Below are 27,138 nucleotides of genomic sequence, written 5' to 3' on the forward strand. Positions count from 1 at the left end.
TTTATTGTTATTCACAGCTTTCGACCCTCCATGTATGACGTAGAGTCGGTCATTCGATTGACTGTATTTTTAATAAGGGTAACAATAAAACTTAATGCAGCATCAGAGCTGGAACCTCTCATGTGTTTATATTGTTTTTAGTTTATTGTATTGTTTTGAAAGCTGGTTTGTCATCTTTTATATTAAGTTAAAAAACCCGACCCATGCAAAAAAAAAAGAATCGGGTGCAGTTTATTCTGAAATTATCTCAGATGCTTCAAATGGAAGTCGGATTCCTTGTGAAATTGTTTTTTTTATCTGTATTAACGAGATTTTTAGCCCTAGGCTAGTTCATCTCGGGACCCACGCTTTACTTCCCTTCCGAAGGAAGAACTCGCATTTTGCGAGTATGTAGGGAGTGGGATTCGATCCCAGGTCCTCGGCGTGATAGTCAAGTGTTCTAACCATCACACCAGATCCGCTCCCCATTGTGAAATTGTTCCGGAGACTTCGTATGCATTTTTTTCCATAGGTTCCTCAACCCTCTTCTTCCCATAGTTTCTCTAGAGCACCGTCGATTTTCGTCGAACTCGAGACAAACGGAATTATCAGACTAACTGAATAATAATCTTAGAAGAAGCTCCCTGAAGGGATTTCAGGAGAAATTCCGGGAGTAATCTTAGGACGATTTTTCGGAGAAATCTTAGAATATTTTTCTAGGACGAATTCCGTAAGTCATACAGAAGCACACTTCTAAACGCGCGTGAATCCATAGGCTGAATTCCATCGCACTATCTATTGAAAACCGACTAAATTCAAACTGTAAACAATAATGCCACGAAAAGTCGAAGAAAATTCTTCTTCCTTCCAGCGATACCTTCTGGAATTCCCTCAGGAATGCTTGCTGAGATCGTTCCAAAAATGTATGCCATGTTTTAAGCCGTATATTTCCTTTTGATATTCCTTCTAAAATTGCAACCGCGTCAATTGGGTTTTTATATTTTGAACAAAATGGCGATTTTTCATTTTTATACGAAAGAGCACCATTTTTGAGCCTCTATGATTTTTTTCAGATTTTTAGAACTTCATTTTAAATCCTTAAATCATTATCTATGTGATTTTTTTAAAATCACCTTTTGACAGCTGGGTTACTTGACAGCTCCGTTGAGTACAAAATGCAACGAGGGGTGATTCGACAAATCGCTCCCATACAAACTTCAAATTGAGTTTTAAATAGGTTCCTGGGCACCAAAATTTATGGAAATTTGGATTTCGTCTCAGTTCAGAATATAGGGCAAATTCAAAATATAAAATTATCTCAACACCGCTAAAAAAGCCCAAGGATTCCTCAAAAATTTCCACCAGGGGCTTCTTCACACGGAAATAAAACGATAAACCAAAAATAGGTATTTTAAAATTCAACATTGAATAAACAGAGTGAAGTCAACTGAAAAAATAGGTAAATTTCGAACTGACCACAAAGTGAATTTTACTTAAATTGTCGACAGAAATATAAATTTGAGTTAAATTACCCAAAAAAAGTTTGGCGTTTGTTTAAGTAAACGAATTTTCGAGTTTTTTTAAACCCATTTTTAAGTAAAATTTACCCACTATAGCAGTTTGGTGGAGGTACTCAAATTTAGGTACTATGCCATTTATTCAAATTTGGCTTCTCGCATGGAACTCGGGAGTTGGGTGAAAATACCTATCTTTCCGTGCAGGGGATATTTACTGTTGATTAATGCACAAGCGAAAAGAAAAAGAAGTTTTGACATCCAAGCGGTGTGCCATTTACATCCATCGACCAATCAGCGACGAGGATCTCATCGACGGCACACCGCTTGGATGTCAAAACTTCTTTTTCTTTTCACTTGGTGCATCAATCAATAGAACCATTACAAACTCATGGGATTCCCTCAATACATAATTTCAATTGGAAACCCTTTTGAAATTTATGATAGGATTCGTCTGTGGATTCTTGCTGTGATTCCTCCAGCTATTTCTGCTATTTCAACTGGCGTTCCTCCAAGAATTCCTCCAAGGATTTCTAAAAGAAACGTTTCAAATATTTCTTTAGAACTTTTCTATGCATTCCTCCTGCGTTAGGGTAAACGAAGACGGCTAATATTATTAACCGTCTTGGGTAGAAATCTACTTCGTCATAAGCGTCAATTCCCGTCATATCAGAGGGGAAATAGCCAATATGTACCGATAATCCAAGTTACCTTTTACAATAGCTCATCATATGGAAGATGTAGTCTATCAACAATAACCAGTCCCGAGTACTGATAATCAAATAATTATAACGCGACACTTCACATTTCAATTTCACTCCACATTCAAGTTGAAGGTACGATGAAGACAACCGCACTAAAGCAGCTAGTCGAATTGTTCTTCGTTACCGTGCAATTTTCACTTCATATTTACTTGTTTATCCAACCTTCAATTCACATCCTTCAAAAGTTCTGTGGTACTGCAAAAAACGCAGCACAAGCTGTTCAATTAATCGAATAAATCACTTTTTTCCCGCCGGTAAAAAGTAAACAACAAATTATCTTCATTTAGGAAGGATATAAGTAAATGTGTGGCACTTATGATCTGGTGGGCAAAATATTAATAGAAATACTTTGGTCGATATATAGAAGCTACATCCAACTCACTTTAAAAGCTTATTGAGTACTTTGAACATATGATTTGATTTGGATTGAGAAGAATTTGATCGACTTTTCGAATGAACACCCACGATCAAATCATAATGTTTGACCGTCTTATGTACCATAGTGTCACGTGGAAGGTGAACAATTATTCAATCTTGTTATTTCAAGGGAATTGTAATTCTTTCTCAATATTTTTTAACATTCATGGAAACTTATTTATAAATGTGTATGTGATACATTAAGCGCGGTGCAAGAATAAACTCGATCGTTATTGGTCAGCGGTTGGCTAGACGGGAATCAGATAAACACCCTTTCTCCAAAAGTTTGTCTTGGGATTCGTTCTGGAACTCATTCCAATATTGCTGCTGGTATCCCTGCAATACTCTTTTCATGAATTTCTACAGGAACTCTACTAGGGACGTGTCCGAAAGTTTCAGTAGGAGTTTATCCAATAATTCCTCGTAGATTTACTCCGTGCATTTATCCAGGAATTTCGTTAGAGATTTACTAGGAGATTCTTTTAGGAATTCCTTTTAGGATTCATGCAAGAATTATTGTTCCTTCTCCTCTAAGAATTTCTGCTGGAACATCCTCCAACAATTTTTCAGGAGATTTTTATAAGAATCCCTTCAGATATTCCCTTGGAAATGTTTCAAGCACTTCTTCTACGATATAGCATAGCATAGCCAATCGTACACATCCTGGGGTGGCTGTCGATAGAGACGTTTAATGTGCCAGAGAAGTTGCCTGGGACTTGACAAACCTTTCATTTAACGAACTCTCGACACCTGGCCAGGTCCTTTCGATCAGCGGGGATGGGGAGGAAATGTTGATTAGATATGTGCTCAGAATATGTCCAAGATCCGGGGAAGTTTTCGGCTTCGCAGTCATCAAACGCAATCAAACAACTAAATATCGTTCTTCATCCGACGTTTCGGTGTTTATTACACCTTCTTCAGGGAATTCTACAATTAAAACGAGACATCATAAGCCAATTATACTAAGCTAAATAACATTAGACCTCACAGAACTCGCAATCGTTCTCTAGGGATGTAACCAGAAACTTATAAGAAAAATTATTCTACGGATTCTTCCAGGAATTGCAACTTTGATATCTTAACCCTTCAGCACGCGCGCTGTTGTAAAAAAGTACAACACTACCAAAAAACCTCGCTCGTCGTATACAGCGCGAGCGCGGTGCAGTTTCGGTTGCTAGATGGCGCACGTCTTGAGAGGTTAAGGAAATCTTGCAGGGATATTTCCAGAATATTTATTGTGAATAAAACCAGGGGTTTCATTTGGGGTTTCTTTTAGGGATTTCTTGAAAAATCTCTGTTGATGCCGTCAGTTATTGCCCGAGGAATCCATCAAACAATGCATCCAGGTATTCCTCTTGCGGTTTCTCCAGGATTTCTCTGCTGATTTCTTTAAAGGGCTTTCTCTATGGATTTTCCGGGGATTTTGATATTCCTGCAGTGATATATCTTAGCTTCAGGAATTGCTCTTGTAATTTCTTCCGGAATCCCTGAAGAGATTCTTGTAGGAGTTCTTGTAGTGAATTTTCTTAGAATTTAAAAAATGCCATAAATCTGCTGGTGGTGACCAATCGATTAAGTTTTCAGGGCGATCCGTCATTTGGTTTCTCAGATTTGTGCTTTTGGAAATTCGAGGTGTGACTTCGTTCTATATTCACCTTAAGCACTACGAGGAAATCCCTCCATTAATTATATGTTAACAATTATTTTCTATAATTCAGTAGTTTAGGATGAATTTGAAGGATTTCTTCAGAAGCATAGCCAAATATTCCTTTATGCATTTCTTCAAACATTTCTTTAGAAATTTCTCCAGAAATATCATCAGAATTTCTTCTAGAAGTTTATATTCTTCTAGAATTTCTCCAGGAATTCCTCTAGAGGATATGCAGTTCCAGAAGCATTTTCCTACAGAGACTCTGAAATTCTTTCAGAGATTATTTCTTGTTGGTATTTCTCAAGAGGTTCTTTCAGATGTGACTCCATATATTCTATATATTTTTTCTAGAAAATTCCGAAGGTATGTAAAGAATTTCTCCAAGGAATCTCTCAGCAACTCCTGCAGAAACTATTGCAGAGTATGTTCTGTGCCATTTTTTGGCACTCTAACAACAACAATTTAAAAGAAAAACTAATGTAATAAAAACCTAATCGTAAACGGAGTATGTGGAGTATCAGGGCACCCTCCGCTGTATTTTGCCCCTACTGTGCTAACCGGAGCAATAACGCGGTGGATCTTGTGTTTCTTCGAGATAACCAGCTGCCCTTCTTTTGTCCTGAACTTGAGGCTGGATAAGGGAGGGTTTTTGCAGATGCTGTTGATTAGTTGGTTTCGCATAACACGTTTTACACAGTGTATTCTGTGTATCCCTGCCATTTGCGTTTTTCGAACGATACCGATCTGGTTTTATTTATGCCGTTTTTTGTGCTGACTTATGTAAAATGGTACAGCTCAAGCTACTTCAGTCCAAGAACCTTACTTCCGTAAGGGAGGAAGCCTTTTGTACTCGGTGTTTGCTATTTTCAACCAAGTTGAAATGACAAACTAAAGGCAATATCATGCCTCGAGCATATGTGCTTGTCAACAACGCAATCGTTGCTACACTCATCTCTGAACTAACCACTAGAGATGTATGTGCTGTCACAATCGATGTATCTGTTGGAAACCTCAACAGAACATACATTTATTGTTAGGTTTATTTACCGCATGATGAACAATATTGTCCGTATATTGTTGGCAGTGATGCTAATGCCCATCATATCATCTGGGGCAGCTCAGACATTAATTTGAGGGGCTCCAGTTTGATCCAGTTTGTGATTGTGTTGCTCAACAATGGCCCTCTGTTGATTTCAATTGCTGTTCAATTTCTCTTATCGCTCGCTTGCGTATCTATCCATCGTATTCTTTCATTACTTTCCTTACTCCCTCTTACTTTGAGTAGTATTCATATCACCGAAAAAAGCCAATTAAAGTTAATTATGATAAAGTCATGCGGTGATTAAATCTAGTAAATCTAGCGGAATTAGTCAAGAGCTGACCAATTGTGTCAGATGAAGAATCTTTATCTGACCATCGCTACATCTTTTTTGAACATGTGAATATTACTTCACAACTTTGCGTTTCAGGAATCCCCGGTCAACCAACTGAGATCTTTACCAATTTTGTTGCAGCCAAATTTCATGGATACTCACCATCCATTGACACTCCAAGTGATCTAGATGATGCCGTTGATACTACTTGGTGGAACTCTGATCTGGCGAAGCTCATGAAACAATGTAGAAAGAGATGCAACAGGAAAGCTCACCGGCCTGCTGAACGATCCAGCTGGAAAAACCTTTGTACAAATGTTTCCAGCTTGAGTGAAGTCAGTCGGTTAAACAAAATCCTTACGAAATCTAAAAATTTCCGAGTGAACGAACTTTGTTTGCCAAATGGCGATCTTACTTCCTCTGATGAGAAAGTTCTGGAATGCTTATTCGGCACACACTTCCCTGGATGTGTGGAGTGGATATTACATCTTCGGATGAACCAGATGTCTTTTCTTGTAGTTATGATTCCCTGGCTTCGGCTCAGAGTGTTGTAACTGTAGAATCGATTGAATGGGCACTTAATAGCTTTGCTCCTTTCAAATCTCCTGGGGCAGACGGAAAAAAACTTGATGGCAGTTTTGCTACAGGGTATATTCCCAAATCCTGGCGGGATATTACTGTGAAGTTTATTCCGAAAGTGGGTCATGCGTCGTATGAAGAAGCAAAGAGTTTCAGACCTATCAGTTTGACCTCTTTTTTCTGAAATGCTTAGAACGCATTGTGGATCATCACATCCGTGATGTTCATCTGGCCAACGTGCCTCTTCATGTGAACCAACATGACTACCAATCTGGTAAGTCCACTGTGACTCTTTTACACAAGGTTGTTTACGATATCGAGAAAGCATTCGCTCAAATGCAATCTTGTTTGGGTGTTTTCTTAGATATCGAGGGTGCCTATGACAATGTGCCTTTCGATGCCATATTGGAAGCCGCACGGAGTCATGGTATATCTCCAATGATTTCCAATTGGATTCACCAAATGCTCGAAAACCGATATCTCTTCTCGACATTGCGTCTAGCAGGGATTAGGAAATTGAGTGTTTGTGGATGCCCCCAAGGGGGAGTCTTATCACCGCTTTTGTGGAATCTCGTAGCAGATACGCTATTGAGGCAACTCAATAATAGCGGTTTTCCTACTTATGGTTTTGCCGACGACTACCTAGCATTGTTAGTTGGTATGTTTATCAGCACTCTTTTCGACCTGATGCAAAGCGCCCTTCAGGTAGTTGAGGGTTGGTGTCGCCAATATGGCCTTTCGGTTAATCCGGGTGAAACATCTATTGTTCTTTTTACGGAAAGGCGAAACCGTAATGGCGTTCGACCTTTGCGTCTCTTTGATTCTGAAATCGATGTGACTGAACAGATAAAGTACGTTGAAGTCATTCTTGATTCCAAGCTTTCTTGGACACCTCGCATTGAGTTCAGTATCAAGAAAGCTTGTATGGCCCTCGGTCAATGCCGGTGAACCTTTGGTACAACTTGGGGTCTTAAACCCAAGTATATCAAACATTGGCCAATATTAGCCTATGGATGTCTTGTGTGGTGAAATGAGAATGATCCAATCAAAGTTAGGCCATCTCCAAAAGATGTGCTTGATGACGATGTCTCGAGCGTTCTCTTCAACTCCCACGGCAGCGCTCGTAGTTCTCTTTGACGTTACCCCACTACACACTCGTCTCAAACAAGAAGCATTTTCTTGCATTTACCATCCTTGGGTAATCGGTTTACTAGAGACAACTCCTATGAACCGCAGATCAACACAAACCTCGTTTTTTCCACTTGAGGTGGATTGAGATAAAGTTGCCTTTTCTCCAAGGGTTCTACCCCGTTAGGCCGAAAGCGGTTAGGCCGAAAGCCGTTAGGCCGAATGCCCAAAGGGGTCGTCGTTGTCATTGTGTTGTTCAATTATGGCCCTCTGTTAATTTTCAACTTCTATTCAATTTCTCTCGTCGCACACTTGCGATTCTATCCACCGTTTCTTTCATTACTTTCGTTACTCCCTCCTTCTTTGAGTTGTATTACCTTCACCGAGAAAAGCCAATAAAATTTAATTATCGAATGCCGTTAGGCCGAATGCCGTTAGGCCGAAAGGGTCGTTAGGCCGAAAGGGTCGTTAGACCGAAAGGATCGTTAGGCCGAATATACCATTAGGCCGAACGGGACGGGTCGTTAGGCCGAACTGGTCACTAGGCCAAATGGGTTGTAAGGTTAAACGGTTTGCTTAGGCAACTGGATGGTAAGAAACTGTTTAATGTTTAAGGGAACGGCATTGGACCTTGAAATTTTGGTTGGCTTTGAATGGTTAATTGAATAAACACTCTAATAGTTTTTGCGTTTTAAAGTCTAAATTATAGTTACACCGGAAATAAATTCAGAGTTCCAGCACGATCATGATTAACAAGATTAAGTGCAACTGAATCGAGTTCTCTAAAACTTAGAAACAACAGCCTATGTTTAAAAGAAGGAAAAATTTTCGATGAAAAAGTTGTTAGCCGTTATGCTTATAGTGAGTATAAAAGTAATATGACGAAAAAAAAACCTATGTTCAGAAGAAGGAAAAACTCTGTTGAAGGCTGTAATCCTCATAATGAGTAAAACATTAAAACTAGAGCAGCAGTAGATTACCGCCGTGAAACAGAACAGTTAAACTAGAAAGAGTATAGAAGAAGCAAAATTTCAGATGAAAAAGTTGATTGCTATAATACGAATATGAGTAAAACAGCCTATGTTCCGAAGAAGAAGGAACTCTGATGAAAAAGTTAATGCCTGTAATCTTTATAATGAAAAAAGAACAGCCTATTTTCAAAAGAAAGAAAAATTTTCGATGAAGAATTTAATAGCTGTTATGTTCATAGTGGGCATAACAGTTAGGCTAGAAGAAAAGCCTATGTACAGAAGAAGGAAAAACTTTTATGCAAAAGTTAATGGCTGTAATACTTCTAATGAGCAGAATAGTTAAACTAGAAAGAACAGCCTATTTTCAAAAGAAGGAAACATCTCTGATGAAAAAAATAATTGCTGTGATGCTCATAGTGAGTAGAACACTAAAACTAGAGGGAACAGCCTATGTTTAGAAGAAGAAAAAATCTCCGATGAAAGATTTAAAAGCTGTAATGCTTATAGTGAGTATAACTGTTAGACTAGAAGAAAAGCCTGTTTACAGAAGAAGGAAATACTCTTATGAAAAAGTTTATGGCTGAAATACTTATAATGAATAGAATAGTTAAACTAGAAAGAAAAGCCTATTTTCAAAAGAAGGGAAAATCTCCGATGATAAATTTAATTGCTGTAATTCTCATAGTGAGTAGAACATTAAAACACAAAGACTAGTGGAGCAGACCTGGTGTGATGGTTAAAACACTTGACTATCACGCCGAGGACCTGGGATCGAATCCCACTCTCGACAAACTCGCAAAATGTGAGTTCTTCCTTCGGAAGGGAAGTAAAGCGTGGGTCCCGAGATGAACTAGCCTAGGGCTAAAAATCTCGTTAATACAGATAAAAAAATAAAACACAAAGAACAGCCTATGTTTAAAAGAAGGACAAATCCCCGATGATAAATTTAATAGCTAAAATGTTATATTTATTCTTCACAACTTATCCTTACAGCTTTTTTATTCACTAGGGCACTATATAAGCGATTCCAATTGGAGCTGATTTTACACTTTGTAAAGCGCCTAAATGTATTCTATTTTACTATATTGAACTGGTTGCCTTTGCGCTGTTTTCTTTTTTGTATCCTGCTCATGCTAGAATGATAAGCACGATGATGATTATGCTTTTAGGTCAGGTATAATAGCCTTTTTGATTTGTATTACATTCATCTGCAAGTAGTATAATTATGTTGACAATGTTACTGTATTGAATATCTTTATCCTGTCGATAGCTTTGGTTGTGCCCGATCACCATAACACATAACACTTTGTTTCTAACTAAAATAAGCTTTTTCGAGATGCTGTATTATAAATCTTTTTTACTTAGCCTCCCAAATTGATATCTCCCACAGTTCACCAATAATGTCGACTTTTCTCATGTTTATTTCGTTTTGTGCAATATAAAACGATAAAAGTCAGTAGACACATATAATGACAACCTATTTGGCCTAACGACCCTTTCGACCTAACGGCCGTTAGGCCGAAGGCCATTAGGCTGAATAATGGCCTTCGGCCTAACGGCCTGCTCCCGTTTTTATGCCTTTTCAAGCATTAACATATTGTTGATATGTTGATGAACAGACGGGCTTGGTGGTCTAGTGGCTACCGCTTCTGATTCGTATGCAGAAGGTTATGGGTTCAATCCCTGGCCCGTCCCTTTTCATCCTACTTTGTATCTTTCTATCCACTTCCTCTCTCTCTCTCTCTTCTCTACATAATACAACTCATGTATATTCATATGTTCATAGCCATCGCTAGAACCAGAAACGATTTGGAAAAAAGTCGTTTCACTCCCTTCCAATTTCCACTCACAGCACAGTGTGTATAACGCCTACAAGTTATGCAACCAAAGCGTGCTGTGCCGCTTGACCTTATGGCCGGCGCCGGTATTGATCCAAAAATGTATGAGCTGCTAGAATTGCACTTTGAGAATAAGTGGAGTGTCCCAGCCCTTATTCATTTGGATCTCAGTGCAATTGGTACCAGCTCAGATCAATAACGGAGTAGCAACCATTGACATGTATAGTCAGATTTGATCGTTTTGATCGATTAACATATTGTTGATAAACGTTCAAAGTTTCATTCAATTCGGTTCACTGGTTTCCGAGATATGACAGTTCAAAAATAAGTTCTCTAAAAAGTAGTGTTTTACGAGAACGGTTCTAGCTTTGCAAAAGATTAACCAATCGAGCTCAAATTTGTACCAATGATGATAGGTTGACAAGCAGCCAAAATTTGAGATTTTTTATGCACTCTAGGGAATCGCGCCACTTGGGCGGTGGCTTCTATATTCGTCTGTTTTCCACTATAACTTAGTCAAATTTGAACCAATTGACACACCAATTTTGAAATGTGGTGAGATAGGCATAGTATCTACCCGTGCACAACATTTCAAGTCAATTGGTTCAAAATTGACTGAGTTATAGTGGAAAACAGACGAATATAGATGCCACCGCCCAAGTGGCGCGATACCCTATGAAATGTTGCAGCTTGTTGAACTTTTTTGTGAGAGAAAAAAATTGCCTATCCTACACATTTTTGCCACCTCCTGTACTTCTGTTCAGATAGCCAGGCTGCTATTAAAACCCTTGCTTCGGGCAACTATCGCTTGTCGAACTTAAATCGACGAGCTGAATTCAGCAGACGCTGTTTAATTTGTGTGGGTACCTGAACATCTGGGTACCTGGTCATTTTTCCATCACTTGCAATGAAATAACTGATGAGTTAGCTCACACTGGAGCATCATATGACTTCATTGATCCTGATCCAGCTTTTGCGGTATCGAAGTGTTGACCGGCCACTGCAGATTCAGCTAACACAACGCATATATTTAGCAAGCTGATTCATTTGTATGTGATAGCTGTGAATCCGATTATGGAACTTCGTTAAAATTGATATGCTAGCTAACTGTTAAGTTTATGCGCAACTGTGTTTCCGAGTACTCTGTAAATGCTTATTAAGTGAAACTGACTTTAAAAACCTGAATCTTCAGGCTATTTTGTTGCTCTTAATCCACTGTGGGTTAAGGTTCTTTTTACGCTTTATGTGTTATCACAGTGCTCTTTTGAGAGCGAATGCATTTGAATCCATTGCGGTATGCTTAAGCGTCAGTGAACTTTTCTAGGGTGACGAACCTATTCTTAAACCTGTCCGTTTCCCCATCCCATAATTAATAGGCTCGTGTTAATGGCGAGGGCACAAGTTTTTCAAATAGAGGAGAACGTGCCCCTGGAGCCGACCTACTGATACCTGATATATTATTCCGATTGATAGAAATATCTTACTTTTGTACATCAAAGTGCGTACAACAATAGATCGTAACAGCCTTGTCCTAGTTTACAATCCTCTAATAAACTAACCCAATTGCAGCGTACTTTCACGTTCATTTGACACCGTTTCTCATAGCACTTATAATCACTATAATGAGCCCAAAATTTGGACCACTTCCTTTCACAATGCGGGTTTCTCGACAACGCAGCAAGGCGCATCTTCTCCGACAGCCCTTAGCAGCACCATCAACCCAACGCATCCATAAACTGCGAAGCTACTTTGCCTACGACCCCTGAACCGCCCATATCGCCTGCACCAAAACATCTCTTCCTATCATCATTTCACATCATCATCCAGCAGCACGCTTTCCACCTTGCCTGGTTCAGAGGTCTTCTTCCCGCGTCCCGCCAGAGGTTCAACGCACCAGGTTTCCATAGAGCCTCCACGTCGTCGCTGTCAGTCGTTCGTCATCGTCTTCGGGCTGCTCCCCACTGGGAACTCACATTGGCACTTCAAGGGTACCATTAACCTACTTCCGTTGACCATGAAAGACACGCCACACCGAACCAACAACGGCACCAGCGCAGGCGAGCCAGGCAGTCAACCAGCGTGATTGTATGTACCTGCCTGGGTGCCTGCCTGCCTGCCAGTCCATGAACAACACTGGACATGGTCAGGGACGGCCGGATAAATAAGCAATAGCTGTACCAATAGGTACCCAGCTTCATCAGCGGTGCGCCTGCCGCGCACATTACACGTGGATATATTTTGTCTTGCCGAGGAGCAGCAGCAGGGAGATCCATCGAAGCGAGAAGAAATCCTCTCCTCTATGTGGTCAACAGCACCCAGCACCCAGCACCCAGTACCCAGCTCTGCGAAACAGCTGGTAGTCGAACCGGGCCGGGCCGCGCCGGTCCGGGTGGTGGTCGATGGTGAACCAAGCGTTCAAAACAAAAGAGGCAAAAACTTTCTTCGCACTTTTTTGTGTTTCTCCAATCGACGACTTTCGGCGGGCTCAGGAAAAGGTATAAAAAATCCTGGATTATCCACCTAGTGATGGAAGGGGACTTTGGCATTCGCGTAAAGGTGAGAAACACTAGGTTTTGAGCGATTCGTGGATGAAGTTTTGCTGAATGTCTGCTGATACTTTTTGAATGATTTAGAGATAGGAGGTTGAAGGACGTAAGATCGTTAATACAAAATGTTGAAAACTTTTACTAAATTTTGACCTTTTGTCGTGGATTTGTAACTGTGATAAATTTTGAGTTACAGAACACTGAGGTCTTTGAAATAGATTAGTACAAGTGTCGATTTGAATGTCCTGTGTACTCTATAACTTCCCTTCAGTATGGAGCTCAAGCTCTACAAGCGCTATCGAAGTTCTGAAGGTAGATATTAGTTTAGGTACATGTTTTACAAGGCCTACATAGCAATAAACGCGTGAGTATCCAGCAAGACCATGTTGAGGGTGACAGGTTCAATTCAAGGTCGATCCAGAAACTTTTAGTAAAGTCCTCACTGGGACAAAGTATGTTTCTCAACTTAGTGTTTTATGAGCACTTCTACAATTATTAACTGAGAGCTTCCTCTACATCTAACCATGTTGCATGTTGTATGTGTAGTGTATATTCTTGAGCTAGAGGAAGTCAGGAAAAATTCCATTGCGAAAATATTCTGGAACGACCGGGGATCGAACCCATCAGCATGGTCTTGTTGAATACCCGTGCACTTGTATGGGGCTGTCCATAAACCACGTGGTCATGGGGGGGGGGGGGTTCGGCCAATGATCATTTTGTATGGGCAAATTAAAATTTTTGTATGGACAAATGACCAGGGGGGGGGTTTGGGGTTGAAAAGTCCCAAAAAAATGACCACGTGGTTTATGGACAGCCCCTATGCCCTAAATAAAAGCCTTCAAATCAGTTTAGTTGAACTTTCCGGCGATTCCACAGCCTTTCAGTCTAACCTCGATCCAACCGTGCACGTGAAAGGCAAAAAACGAGCATTTTAGCTGCGGCCGGGCCGGATCATGGTAGGTAATCGGTGTGGGATGGCTAGTGAGAGAAAAAAAATAGGCAGAGAAAAAAATCGCTAAAACAACAACTGCTGGCGGCAGCTCTCCTCCGAGGCAGTGGAGAAAAGTGGAAAGATTAAAATAACAAAAAAAAAATCAAAACACCAGAAGTATGTATGTTTCACATTATCGGCGATGATTGGTGGTACGCAGCAGTGGGTTGTGAGGGACGAGGAGCACCGTACTTGAACGGAGAGGTAAAATTAAATAAGTAAATTCATTAGATGTATTTCCCGTCTGGGAGCTGCGCCAGTAGTGGGTGGTGAGCTGAGGTGGCCGAGATCTTTTGTTTGAAAATGCCGAATGTGTGTTTGCTTGCTTAGGCTAACGCCCCAAGAACAGTTTTCTTCGAGCAATTAAGAAAGGCGTTACAACTTCAGCTCAGTTGTGCAGTGATTGTTGATTAGAGCATATCTTGGGGCATGTTTATAATATGATTCATAACAGAATATGCTATTATTTTAAATGACTTGGAGCTGCCTTATTTTGTAATTAAGTGTTAACGCTTATACAGTATCTTTTAATTTCGAAGATGACTGAATGTGCTTTTTTTTTGTTTTTCCGGAGTCTTTGATAATTGCTATAGAATTGTTTTTAAAACTCCTTTTGGATTTTTTACCAGCTTCTTAGACATTTTTTTTCGGCGAGTACTCAATCTCTTCTTTTGAATCATATTATACCATTGGAAAAATGTTCAGTTCCTACTTTGGGAACTCCCTCAGCAAGGCCTGCGAAAATTCTATAAGAAAATGCTTAAGCAGTTTTTTGGAAGTTCCATCGGCATTTCTTTGGCAATTTTTAGGTAAATATTTCCGAAATTTCATCAGTTTTTCAAAATCTTGTTTAATATTAAAAAAAATCGTTTTGGCAATTGATTTTGGATTTTTTGTTATACTTCCTTCAAAAATCCTTTTCCTATTTCTGTGCCAATTCTTTCCAAATTTTCTATAGAAAAATCTTGAAAACTGATTTTTACAAGTGTTTTTGTATGCCCAGCGGAAATTTCTTCGGCAATTTCATAAGCAATTTTTCAGATGATCTTTTTCTTTTTTTTTATTTTTTCATATTCTTGAAATTTTTTGTAACATCTTCCTTTTTAAAATCAAGGAGATATTTTTTTCGGAATTAATACTGAGTATTTCTTCAGAATATTTCGTTCAAAAAGGCAGCACTAAATTTTACAAGAAGATCCTCTGAATCTGATCCTATTTATTAGAAGTTTTTCCCGGTACTCATTTATTTTATCAAAAAATACTGAAGGAATTTCCATAATATTTATCTCTAGCATTTTCATTCAGTAGTTGCGTAGAGTTTTTTTTATCGGCAATACCTACCCATTGGATACCTAATAAAATATATATCTGAAATTTCACCTATGATTTCTTATCGTTTTTTTTTTTGAGGAAAAAAAAAATCTAGCAGATTTTCAGTTGAAAGATTCTTAAAATGACTTAAAAATACTGAAGAAATTCCAGAAATCTTCACCTTTTGCCTAAGATGTTCAGATAGAACTTTCAAAATTTTTGAATTTGCGATGAAATAACAATGAATTTCCCAAAAAAATTGCTGAGGAAGTTCCCGAAGAAGTTTTCCAAGGTTTTCCGAAACAGATTTCCGAAGCATTTCTGAAACAAATTACAGAGTAAAGGCCACAAGGAATTGCCTAACAAATTCCCAAAAAAAAAAAAATAATTTCCGAATTAATACGGCATTTTCCAAAAAGTTTAAAAAAGAAATTCCAAAATAATATACAAATACAGAGAAACCTCTTTAATGATATCCAGATCATTTTATACTTTTGACATCCACTAGAAAAGTAATCGAAATGCGAAATTTCATACTATTTTTCGAAAGCTGTTATTTTATCGATTGAATAGTATTTTTTTCCACGGAAATCAAAATTTTTTTGTTATGTTTTGGTAGTCAACAAGAATATTGGAAAGCAAAGAAATGGTGTGAATGTCTGAAAATGTGTTCCTTCGATTAAGCTATAAAAATAGCAATATTTCAACGAATTACAGTGAAAATAACATAACGTAATTAATGAACTTTGGCGGAGGCAACACATTACTATCTGTTTTCCATCCCGAGATAGAGGAACTGAAACTTGACTTGATAACTAGCAAACGCCCAGTTAATCGACGGTCTTCTGTATGTACATAGATCGATTAGTATTCTTCTACTTTATGCATGGTAAAATTATGAGCACAAATACGTTGTTTTGTGGCTGTGTTTCCTTTTCCAGTCTGATTGAGCGTTCATTATGAGTTGCCAATCGTTGATATCCTACTATCAGCGTCCGTTAGACCCTTGGGCTCAGAAGAGGATCGGTGTCAGCCGCTCTGTAGATCAACTGTAGAGCAACTGACGAAAAAAACGCATGTGCTGGGGCTGGGAATCGAACGCATGATAATTCGCTCATGAAGCGAACGTGTGACCAGTTGCATCACAAACCCCGGCTAGACAATGGGTTGTGTGACGTCATATTCTGTTGGTATATACTCTACATTCACTATAAGATATACTCAAATTGCAGTAATCAACCATGTTTCCCCAAACCTGCATATTCCATGATGTATATGTTTTGCAGGTCAAATAACTTTGCCGTAGACAGAATTTATATTAATAATAAGCTCAAGAAACAGAACTAGCTGAAAACAGCTTCTTAAGCTAAAGTTTGTTTAAGAGTGCTTTGTTCTACTCTTGCACAGTAAAAACGTTATTTGGGAGCATCCCGATGTACATCAGATTAAAATGTGCACACTCACTAGCGCACCTAACGACATAGATCTTAATCAAACGGCTCATCATGCAGATTCTTGACATACCAAACAAGTATGCCGAAGACACCACATTTCTAAGTAATTGTGAAATATATGAGACATCATGTTTACATACTCACTAGCGCTGCCTTTTGGTGGAACATCGAATCAAACAACTTTGCCGATCATATCAACTTAAGAAATCAGGATCCTGAGATATCTGAGATGTAAATTTCATGAGTGTAACGTCGGTTTGTTTGACATGACATTCCTATCCTATCAGCTTTGCTGTAAACATCACGCTTTTTGAAAAGTAGAAACCCAGGGTCGCAAAACGGACTTTTACTTAAAGCATCCTCTTCAGGATTAACCCGGGAGCGGTCGCGTCGTGTACTGAGTACATGAACCATGAAAAACATGCGCTTGTGATACACAGCGGGATCGTAGTGACGCCAAGGGTGGTCGTTATAGGTTAAGAGTTCCAAGCTTTATACCTAATGGGAAAGATACATCAGGATTCTCCTTGGTGAGTGATGCGATCAATACCAACTGGTTTTTAAATAATGCAACACCAGAGAGAAATGCGAATGATGTACATGTCAACATCTGTAATCGTGAACCATTCAAAGATTTTCGTAAATGCAAAACGTAACCATACCTACATAGAAACTGTGGATTAGGACTTAATGCTGTTACCTGAAGTGACGGACTAAGCAAAGTGTTTTTAGTAATACACTAAAACCTAATTTTATGCATTTTTTTTTGTTTAACTTTGTTTATGCTCTGCATGAAAGAGGGAAAGCTACTCAGTACCAATATTGTGCATAAGAAAATTTAATAATGACGAAAAATATTGCAACGACGGCCAGAAGGTATTTATGTATAGGGCAAAGCAAAGCGAGGTTGCAACGGCGTTGCAGGGGGTTGCAAGCGGTTTCAGCGTGGTATCAGGTGATGTCAGGGGGTTTTCAGGGGTTTGTGGGGGTTCATCGATGGGTTTTGGAGGCGTTACAGGTACGTTTTCGGGGGTTTGGGAAGGTCTCACGTGCGTTACATGGGGTCCGAGTGGGTCTTAAGATAGTTCCGGAGGCATATCAGAAAGTCATAGAGCATTTTATATTGGTTTCAGAGGCGTCACGGAGGCGTTATTGTTTTGGCGTTGGTTCTGGAAGGCCTCAGGTGCGTTACATAGGGTCCGAACGTTTCAGGAAGTTTCAGAACATTTTGGGCAGGATTCAAAGGCTTTACGGAAGAGTTACGGAGGAGTTTTCGGGGATTTCGAAGCACTTGGGGTCCGAGGGGGTGTAAGGGGGATCTTGAAGACATTTCAGGAAGTTTCAGAGCATTTTCGGTGGGATTCAGAGGCGTTACGCAGGTGTTTTCGACGGTTTCGGAGTATATCAGGTGCGTTACATGGGGTCCGAGGGCGTTTTAGGGGGTTACGGCGTCATTTGAGGTTGTTTCAGAACATTTTCAGCAGGTTTCAGAGCCGTTACGGAGGCGTTTTCGGTGGTTTCGAAGTTTCTCAGGTTTTAGGAGGATTTCGGAGGCATTTCTGGAAATTTCATAAATTTCAAATTTTTGGAGACCCCATCATAACATCTTCTGAAAAGCCTCTGAAATGCCCTTTGATTTAAGGGTGTTCTTGAAACTCCCTGATATGACCCTGACCTGCAATGCCAGAAAAAGGCCTCTGAAAATCAGTAATCCCATCGAAACGCTCATGAAATCATCTTAGTCAGTTTGAAATGTCTCTGAAGCCGCTTTAGATGATGATGATTAACCTGGGCTTGTTAGGGGAATATCTGTAAATAAAAAGAAAATCGGGTTAAGTACGGTTCCTTTGAATTCCACTAAGAATTTGCATCCTTTGACAGATACGTATTTCGACCTCAACTGTAAGGTCGTCTTCAGTGTCTTGTAATTGACTCGACTTTAGACGCCTTTAGATGCCTTTAATAGGCTCCAGAAACCCCCTGAAATGCACCTGAAAACCCCTTTTATCGCTCCTGAAATGCTATCAAACGCCCCTAAAACTTCTTGGAACACCCTTAAAAGGCTCATGAAACCCCCTGAAACTCTCTAGAATTACTCTGCAATGCCTTGAAACTCCCCTCAAACCCATTGTAACGGCCTTTAATGACTCCTGAGACACGCTGAATTGCCCTTAAAGCACTTTGAAACGTCCCCGAACCCCCTTAAAACTATTGCAATGCCCCTGAATTCCCCACAATTTTAATCATTGAAATGCCAACAAAACCTGACAGAACTCCCTGAAAGGCCCCTGAAAGGCCCCTGAAGGCCCTTGGAACCCCCTTTTTGCAAACTTTCTGGAAACCCTCTTATCCCTACCTCAAATGCCCAGCAGCAAGATCTGTTCTCGCAAACTAGATTCCCTCATTTAAGCCAAAGAATAAAAATAGAAAGAATGCCATCTCTTGTCTTTTTCTATGTTAACATCAAGCGATAAGACAAGTGGCGCTTCCTAAGCGTATCAAGGTGGAAGCTCTCTGTCACCGTGTTTGTGATTTTTCATAAGGAAAGCTGGCGTGCATATGTTTTGGTATCCGCATACAATAAATAACACACACTACCACTTGAAGATTGAACTTTCATCCGCAGATAGCGCCAACTGAAATGTTTCCGGTCTTTTTATTGAGTTTCAAAGCGTTTCAGGTGGTTTCAGAGACGTTTTGGGATGTATCAGGGACGTATGGGGCATCTCAGTAGGTTTAAAGGGGTGTTACGAGGTTTCGAACGACGTGGTTTTAGGCGATTCTAAAGTTTTTATGACGTTTTAGGATCGCATGAATGGATTGTTGTTTCAGGGGATTTGTGAAGGTTTACCGAGTTAGGGACAACTATCCCAGAAACGTTTTTTCAAAATCTTGAAGGCCATCTGGAACACCAGAAAACGTCCCTAAAACCGCGTAAAAACGCTTATGTCCTTAAACTACCCTAAAATCGCCTGAGATGCTCTTGAAGCCTTTTGATACACTCCCGAAAACCCTTGAATCTCTCTAAAAAAATTTCTAAAATTCCTTGAAACTTTTTTCCCCCTGCACTGACCCTCACACCAAAACTTGGCCTCCTGAAACCCTTTCGAACGCTCATAAAATATGCCCTACAATCTTGCCTACAAGACTTTACTACAAGCCTCTGAAAGCACTTTAAACACCTTGCATCTAAGTGTAGAATTAGCTATAAGTTAAAATACACGTTAATAAAAACAAAAAAAACCTTGCATTTCTTCTGAAATGCACAGCAAATCCTTTTAAACGCTCTGAAACGTGTCTGAGTCTAAGTGTAGAATAAGAATTTGTTAAAATACTATGTGTATGGGGGGTCTCCAGTTAGCCTAGTGGTTAAGGCTATGGATCGCCAATCCGGAGACGGCGGGTTCGATTCCCATTCCAGTCGGGAAAATTTTCTCGACTCCCTGGGCATAGTCCCAAGTAACAATTTTGATTTCATCGAAGTTTTTTAGCGATTCAAAAACCCTAACCATAAAACCATTGATGCCGACTTGAAAATACTCTCGAGCTCCTTTATGCCTCCAAAAGTCCACGATCTGGCTAGTTGGCCCAGCCTTATTATGATCTACAGGACTTCGTATGCAAACCAGCTTAGGATTGCGGGTTGTATCATAGTTTTATCAACCTTCTAAATCAAACCATATTCTGACTTGTCATATATTTGTTTTGATTATTTTTCACTATCAATGTTCGGTCGTCAGAATAAATTATGTTTGATTGTTTATCCAGCCATCAATTGGAAAGATGCCGATCTGGAATTCAGGTTTGTTTTCCTATTTATTCCGTGTTAGGAGACATGCCACGGGAAATTTGTGGTGAATGTGACTGTGATAATGACAAAAAATAAGTGCGCCACACAAACTGTGCATTAATAGGAAGTTAAATGCATTAAATATACTCGGTGGAATTGGGCGTGAAAAAGGTTTTTTTCAACATAGCGGAGTTTCAAAAACATTATGTTTTCTGAAAATAATATGACGAAAACGTGTTGAATCGTTAAATTTGATCTTAAGCGCTGTACGTGAAATCATAAAATTGAGTAATGATTTTTCTGTATTTACATAAATTATCCCGGCTAGGCGACATATTTTTCTGATAAACTCTGTGTTCCTAATGATTTCTCCGATAGGGCTTACCCTCCTAAGGTGGTCATAACTGAGCTTATGATAGAACTAACGGTCTTATCACAGCATTTCTTGGTCTATGATACGGCCACGAAATCTTTTGTTGGTTCTAAGCGTTGCCTCACAGTTTTGTTTATTTGTTTACAAAAAGAAATCTCTCCGACGATAACCGCAAATGCAAGTTTTATTGAAATGGCATATAATTAGTGATAAAACCAATTCATGACCACTTGCAAGTCTTTAAATGACGATGTTTATATCAGACGTTATGTGATAGTTTTATGGAATGCCAAAGGTGCAAAGTAAAAAACTACCACATAAAACTAGTACAAATCTTCGAGGCATGCTGATTGTTACTTGGGAGTGTATCATTGTACTTGCCTCACAATATACAAATTCATGCAATGGCAGGCAAAGAAAGCCCTTTAATTGATAACTGTGGAAGTGCTCAAAGAACACTAAGTTGAAGCGAGGCAGGCCAAGTCCCAGTGGGGACGTAGAGCCATTAAGAAGAAGAAGAAGAAGACTATGTGTATAAAGCTAATAAAAATGCCTGAAATCTTCGTAAAACTTCATATGACGCTCCTGAAGCGCCCCTTAAACCCTTAAAACACCACTGAAGTTCCTTCAAAACGTCTAAAACCCCCTGAAACTCGCTAAAACGGCTCTGAGAACCAATAAAACCCATTGAAACGCCTCTCAAACCACTTGAAATACCCTTTGGAAACTCCTTGAAATGCCTTGTAACGCAATGAAACCTTCTGAGACTTCTTTTGAACCATATACAGAAGATGCGCGTGCATGCTATATGCATAAACGACACAATTTTAATTTTTTGTCACAGTTGATTTGTTGATTCGATAACGCCATCTTAAAATATTTAGAGTTTTATGTGTATATTTAATGCAATTTGCGATATTTGCTACCCGACTATAATATTGTATCAAGTTCAAATCATATTGTGTTATGATGTTGTAATATTTTTCTATAACAAATTATGTTATAAACTAGATGCAGGATGATGTTAAAATAACTTAAATTGTAACAAAAAGGACACTAGTCTAATCAAGATTCTAACATAGTAAGCCTCAGGATTACTAGTTTCTATCAAAATTTGATACAATTTTGTAACATAACATTCCAAAGGTCGAAGACTTAAAACTTAGTTATAACACAATGAGTTATAAAACAACATTTGTTATATAATGTGATACAATTGAGTTATGGTATTTTGAAAACACCAAGGATATTGAACATGACTATATCACAATGAGTTATGAATATCATAGTTTGTTAGAATTATGTTTTATTTTTGTTACAATTTTCTAGTCGGGTACTTTGAATACTTGATGCAATTTGTGGTTCTTACGCCACTCATCATTTTCTAGTTAGGCCGAGTCTACCTCCTTCACTGCCCACGCCTTATAACCAGAAAGGGCAACCGGTAGAATCAGCGTTTTATACGAAGCGAATTTCTTTCGTGTTTGCAAGTAACGAAACCAAAGCTGGACTACGCTAGTCGCAAAATTCGTGGTTCAGTCCAAACACTAGATTTTGATCCATCCAGCATCGTAAGGACTGTATCGGAAATTAACTATAAACGTTCAAAATTGCCTGAAAAATAATCTGTTCGAAATAAACATAACTTTATTTTTGGAGATACTATATATAAGGACTGTTCATTTTATGAAGAGGACAACTTTGCAAGGCTATAAAAGGAAAACGCGTAGTTCAAATTTGAGCAGCCTTGGTTAGTTGTTCAGTACATTATATTAGCAGATAATAACCATAAATAAATTGGGTTAAAATTATTGAACTTCATAGAAATGTGGCAAAGTGTTTCGAAAGATCAATTTTTCAATTCCCAAAAACTAAAGATAAACACAAAATTTCTGTAAAACATCGGTGTATCGTTTTTAATTGCATAAAAGTGTTTGCCATGCTGCAGCAGTTTGAGTGATACATATTCTGGCAAAATATAAACCTAATCGGAATAATGGTTGTTGAGATATTTAAGTTACAAGTTGGACTCGAATTTTAAAATAAAATTTATTTGTTAAACAAAAATGTATAAAAATATTAAAATTTGAATGTTTACAATGAATCTATTCGAAAGTACTAATAATGCAATTTCAAATGCAGAAAACCGCTTCTTGATAGCATTGTTGGCTTGGTTACTGTGCTTCATGGCAGTTACCGGAAATAAAACCGCGTCGTTCTTTGAAGGTTCCTCTAAATAACGATGTACTCTATTGCAAATACAACTTAACAATGATGCCGAAAATAAAAAATAAACATGTAGTTATTTTCAAATAAGGTATATAATCATATAGGGTCAGACCTAGCTGAAAATAAATAATAATAAGCTTCTCTAGAATCAAAAACTTGCATTTATGGAGCAAAAAGTATGCAATTTTTCATTATGGCCATCATTAAGTATTAAATTTATGATGAAGAATGTACTTTAAAGCATATTTTTCTTCGGTATAATTTAGAATGCGATTCTCTTCTATACTGGACATATTTTGAACTGATTCCGTAGTGTTATTGCATCACTGGACCTAAATAAGTATTTTTTATCAATTTCATTGATAACAAGGCAACTCACTATATCAAGCTGTATAATGCTTGGTGCATTATTACTGACCAACTATTACACTCTACCTTTAGAAGAATAGTATTAGATCCCCACACATTGAAAAGTTCATGGAAATTTTAAAGTTATTTATGTGGAAAGTTGTGTCGAATTTTGAGAAAAGGGGTTTTATTGAGTTTTAACGAAAACCGCTTCAGTTCCATAACTAAGGACAATTTGTATAATGTTATATTTTTCCTACACTGTAGAATAGCTATGGAAATTTATGCAAAAAACCGATAATGATTTAATTGAAAAATAAAAAAGATATCACACAAATAAGGTGTCCTCTTTATAAAATGAACAGTCCTTATCTCTTAAATAAAGAATGGCAGTTCTGATTTTCAAAAAATAATAATTTAACTTGGACTTTTATCTCAAGGATTGCACATATGTTTTTAAAATTTTGGACACCTCCTAAAAATTTAAAATTGCGAAAACTGTGGGAAAATATTCAATATTTTCTCTCATTTTTGCGCAAATATATTCTTTTCCAGAATGCTCATGATATAGGAAAATTATTTTTATCAAGAAAAAATCCCTCCGCAGTTGAGGGCAATTTTTAAAAATGAAAAAAAAGGCCATTTCTCGAGGAACTCTTTTTTTACACGTCTTCAAAGAACGATTACGCAAATAAAAAAATACGTAAAGTTGAAAATTTGCATTTTTTTTCGATTGGGTATGTATTTAAATCTATTGAAGAGGTAATTTTACCAGAGAACGGAATTTTACAACCTCATTTCATTTATTTAGTTAACATCAAATTCATGATAATACTGAATCAACAATTTGCCGCCATAATACTCGATTTGCAGCTGCAGCTCTCCAACGTCGGTCACGCCCAACACTCGCCAGATCACGCTCCACCTGGTCCGCCCATCGTGCTCTCTGCGCTCCACGCCTTCTTGTACCTACCGGATGGTTAGCAAACACCAACTTTGCAGGGTTGTTGTCCGGCATTCTTGCAACATGCCCTGCCCACCGTATCCTTCCGGCTTTGGCTACCTTCTGGATGCTGGGTTCGCCATAAAGTGCAGCGAGCTCGTGGTTCATCCTTCTCCGCCACACACCGTTCTCCTGCACGCCGCCGAAGATCGTCCTTAGCACCCGTCGCTCGAAAACTCCGAGTGCTTGCATGTCCTCCTCGAGCATCGTCCACGTCTCGTGCCCGTAGAGAACCACCGGTCTTATTAACGTCTTGTACATGGTACATTTGGTGCGGGGGTGAATCTTTTTTGACCGCAGTTTCTTCTGGAGCCCATAATAGGCACGACTTCCACTGATGATGCGCCTTCGTATTTCACGGCTCACGTTATTGTCAGCCGTTAGCAAGGAACCGAGGTAGACGAATTCTTCTACCACCTCGAAAGTATCCCCGTCTATCGTAACATTGCTGCCAAGGCTTGTCCTGTCTCGCTCAGTCCCACCTACCAGCATGTACTTTGTCTTAGCCGCATTCACCACCAGTCCGACCTTTGCTGCTTCACGTTTCAGGCGGGTGTACTGTTCTGCCACCGTTCCAAATGTCCTAGCAATAATATCCATGTCATCCGCAAAACATACAAATTGGCTGGATTTCGTGAAGATCGTACCCCGGCTGTTGAGCCCGGCTCGTCGCATAACACCTTCCAAGGCGATGTTGAATAGTAGGCAGGAAAGTCCATCACCTTGTCGTAGTCCCCGTCGAGATTCAAATGAACTGGATAGTTCACCCGAAATCCTTACGCTGTTCTGCTCACCGTCCATCGTTGCTCTTATCAGTCTAGTCAGCTTCCCGGGAAAGCTGTTCTCGTCCATAATTTTCCATAGCTCTGTGCGGTCGATACTGTCGTATGCCGCTTTGAAGTCGATGAACAGGTGATGCGTTGGGACCTGGTATTCACGGCATTTCTGGAGGATTTGCCGTACGGTGAAGATCTGGTCCGTTGTCGACCGGCCGTCGATGAAACCGGCTTGGTAACTTCCCACGAACTCATTTACTTTAGGTGAAAGACGACGGAAGATGATCTGGGATAGCACTTTGTAGGCGGCATTCAAAATGGTGATCGCTCGAAAGTTCTCACACATTAACTTGTCGCCTTTCTTGTGGATGGGACAGATTATCCCTTCCTTCCACTCCTCCGGTAGCTGTTCGGTTTCCCAGATCTTGACTACTAACTGGTGCAGACAGGTGGCCAACTTTTCCGGGCCCATCTTGATGAGTTCCGCTGCGATACCGTCCTTACCAGCCGCTTTGTTGTTTTTGAGCTGGTGGATGGCATCCTTAACTTCCCTCAGCGTGGGAGTTGGTTCGTTCCCGTCCTCTGCTGCACCAACATAGTCATTTCCTCCGCTGCCTTGGTCCTCCGTGCCTACATTCTCTTCGCCATTCAGGTGCTCGTCGAAGTGCTGCTTCCACCTTTCGATCACCTCACGTTTGTCCGTCAGGAGGCTCCCGTCCTTATCCCTGCAGATTTCGGCTTGCGGCACGTAGCCTTTGCGGGATGCGTTGAGCTTCTGGTAGAACTTGCGTGTTTCCTGTGAACGGCACAGCAGTTCCATTTCCTCGCACTCCGCTTCTTCCAGGCGGCGCTTTTTCTCCCGGAAGAGACGGGTCTGCTGCTTCCGCTTCTGTCTGTATCGCTCCACATTCTGTCGGGTTCCATGCTGCAGCATTACCGCCCGCGCTGCATCCTTCTCCTCCAGAACCGCTCTGCACTCCTCGTCGAACCAATCGTTTCGTCGACTCCGTTCTACGTACCCGATAGTGCTCTCAGCTGCGTTGTTGATGGCTGCTTTGATTGTACTCCAGCAGTCCTCTAGAGGGGCCACATCGAGCACACCCTCGTCCGGCAACGCTGCCTCGAGATTCTGCGCGTATGCGGTGACGACATTCGGTTGCTTCAGTCGCTCTAGATCGTACCGGGGCGGTCGCCGGTAATGTACGTTGTTAATAACGGAGAGTTTTGGGCGCAGTTTAACCATCACCAGGTAGTGATCGGAGTCGATATTAGCGCCACGATAGGTCCTGACGTCGATAATGTCGGAGAAGTGCCGTCCATCAATCAGAACGTGGTCGATTTGCGATTCCGTTTGTTGTGGTGATCTCCAGGTGTAACGATACGGGAGGCTGTGCTGGAAGAAGGTGCTACGAATGGCCATGTTCTTGGAGGCGGCGAAATCGATGAGGCGTAGGCCATTTTCGTTCGTCAGCTGGTGGGCGCTGAACTTTCCAATCGTCGGTCTGAATTCCTCCTCCTGGCCTACCTGAGCGTTTAGATCCCCTATGATGATCTTGACGTCGTGGTTTGGGCAGCGGTCGTACTCGCGTTCGAGCTGCGCGTAAAATGCGTCTTTGTCATCATCAGTGCTTCCGGAGTGAGGGCTGTGCACGTTTATTATGCTAATGTTGAAGAATCGGCCCTTGATCCTCAACCTGCACATTCTTTCGTCGATCGGCCACCAACCGATCACGCGCCTCTGCATGTCGCCCATCACTATAAAAGCTGTTCCCAGCTCACGTGTGTTGCCGCAACTCTGGTAGATGGTATGATTACCTCTAAACGTTCGCACCCTAGATCCTGTCCAACACACCTCCTGCAGCGCTACGATTCCGAACCCGCGGTCCTTCAGTATATCGGCGAGTATGCGGGTGCTCCCGATGAAGTTGAGAGATCTGCAGTTCCACGTACCGAGCTTCCAATCGCAAGTCCCTTTTCGTCGCTGTGGTCGTCGCCATTGGTATCGGTTCGCATTCTTCTCTTGTTGATTTTCCGGTGCTAGTCTTTTTTACGGCTGGCTCGCAGGGCCTGACACCAACCCACTAACCCAGGGAGCTGGGCTTA

The 27,138-nt window shown here is 40.1% G+C and overlaps 1 protein-coding gene across 1 annotated transcript in view; it reads left to right on the forward strand.

The window, feature by feature from the left end:
- LOC109431038 (myosin-IIIb-like) overlaps nt 1-27,138 on the forward strand; it is a 428,015-nt gene that overhangs the window by 1,221 nt on the left and 399,656 nt on the right. The window lies entirely within an intron of this gene.

Source organism: Aedes albopictus, chromosome 3 (assembly GCF_035046485.1).
Source record: "Aedes albopictus strain Foshan chromosome 3, AalbF5, whole genome shotgun sequence".
Classification (NCBI taxonomy): Eukaryota; Metazoa; Arthropoda; class Insecta; order Diptera; family Culicidae; genus Aedes; species Aedes albopictus.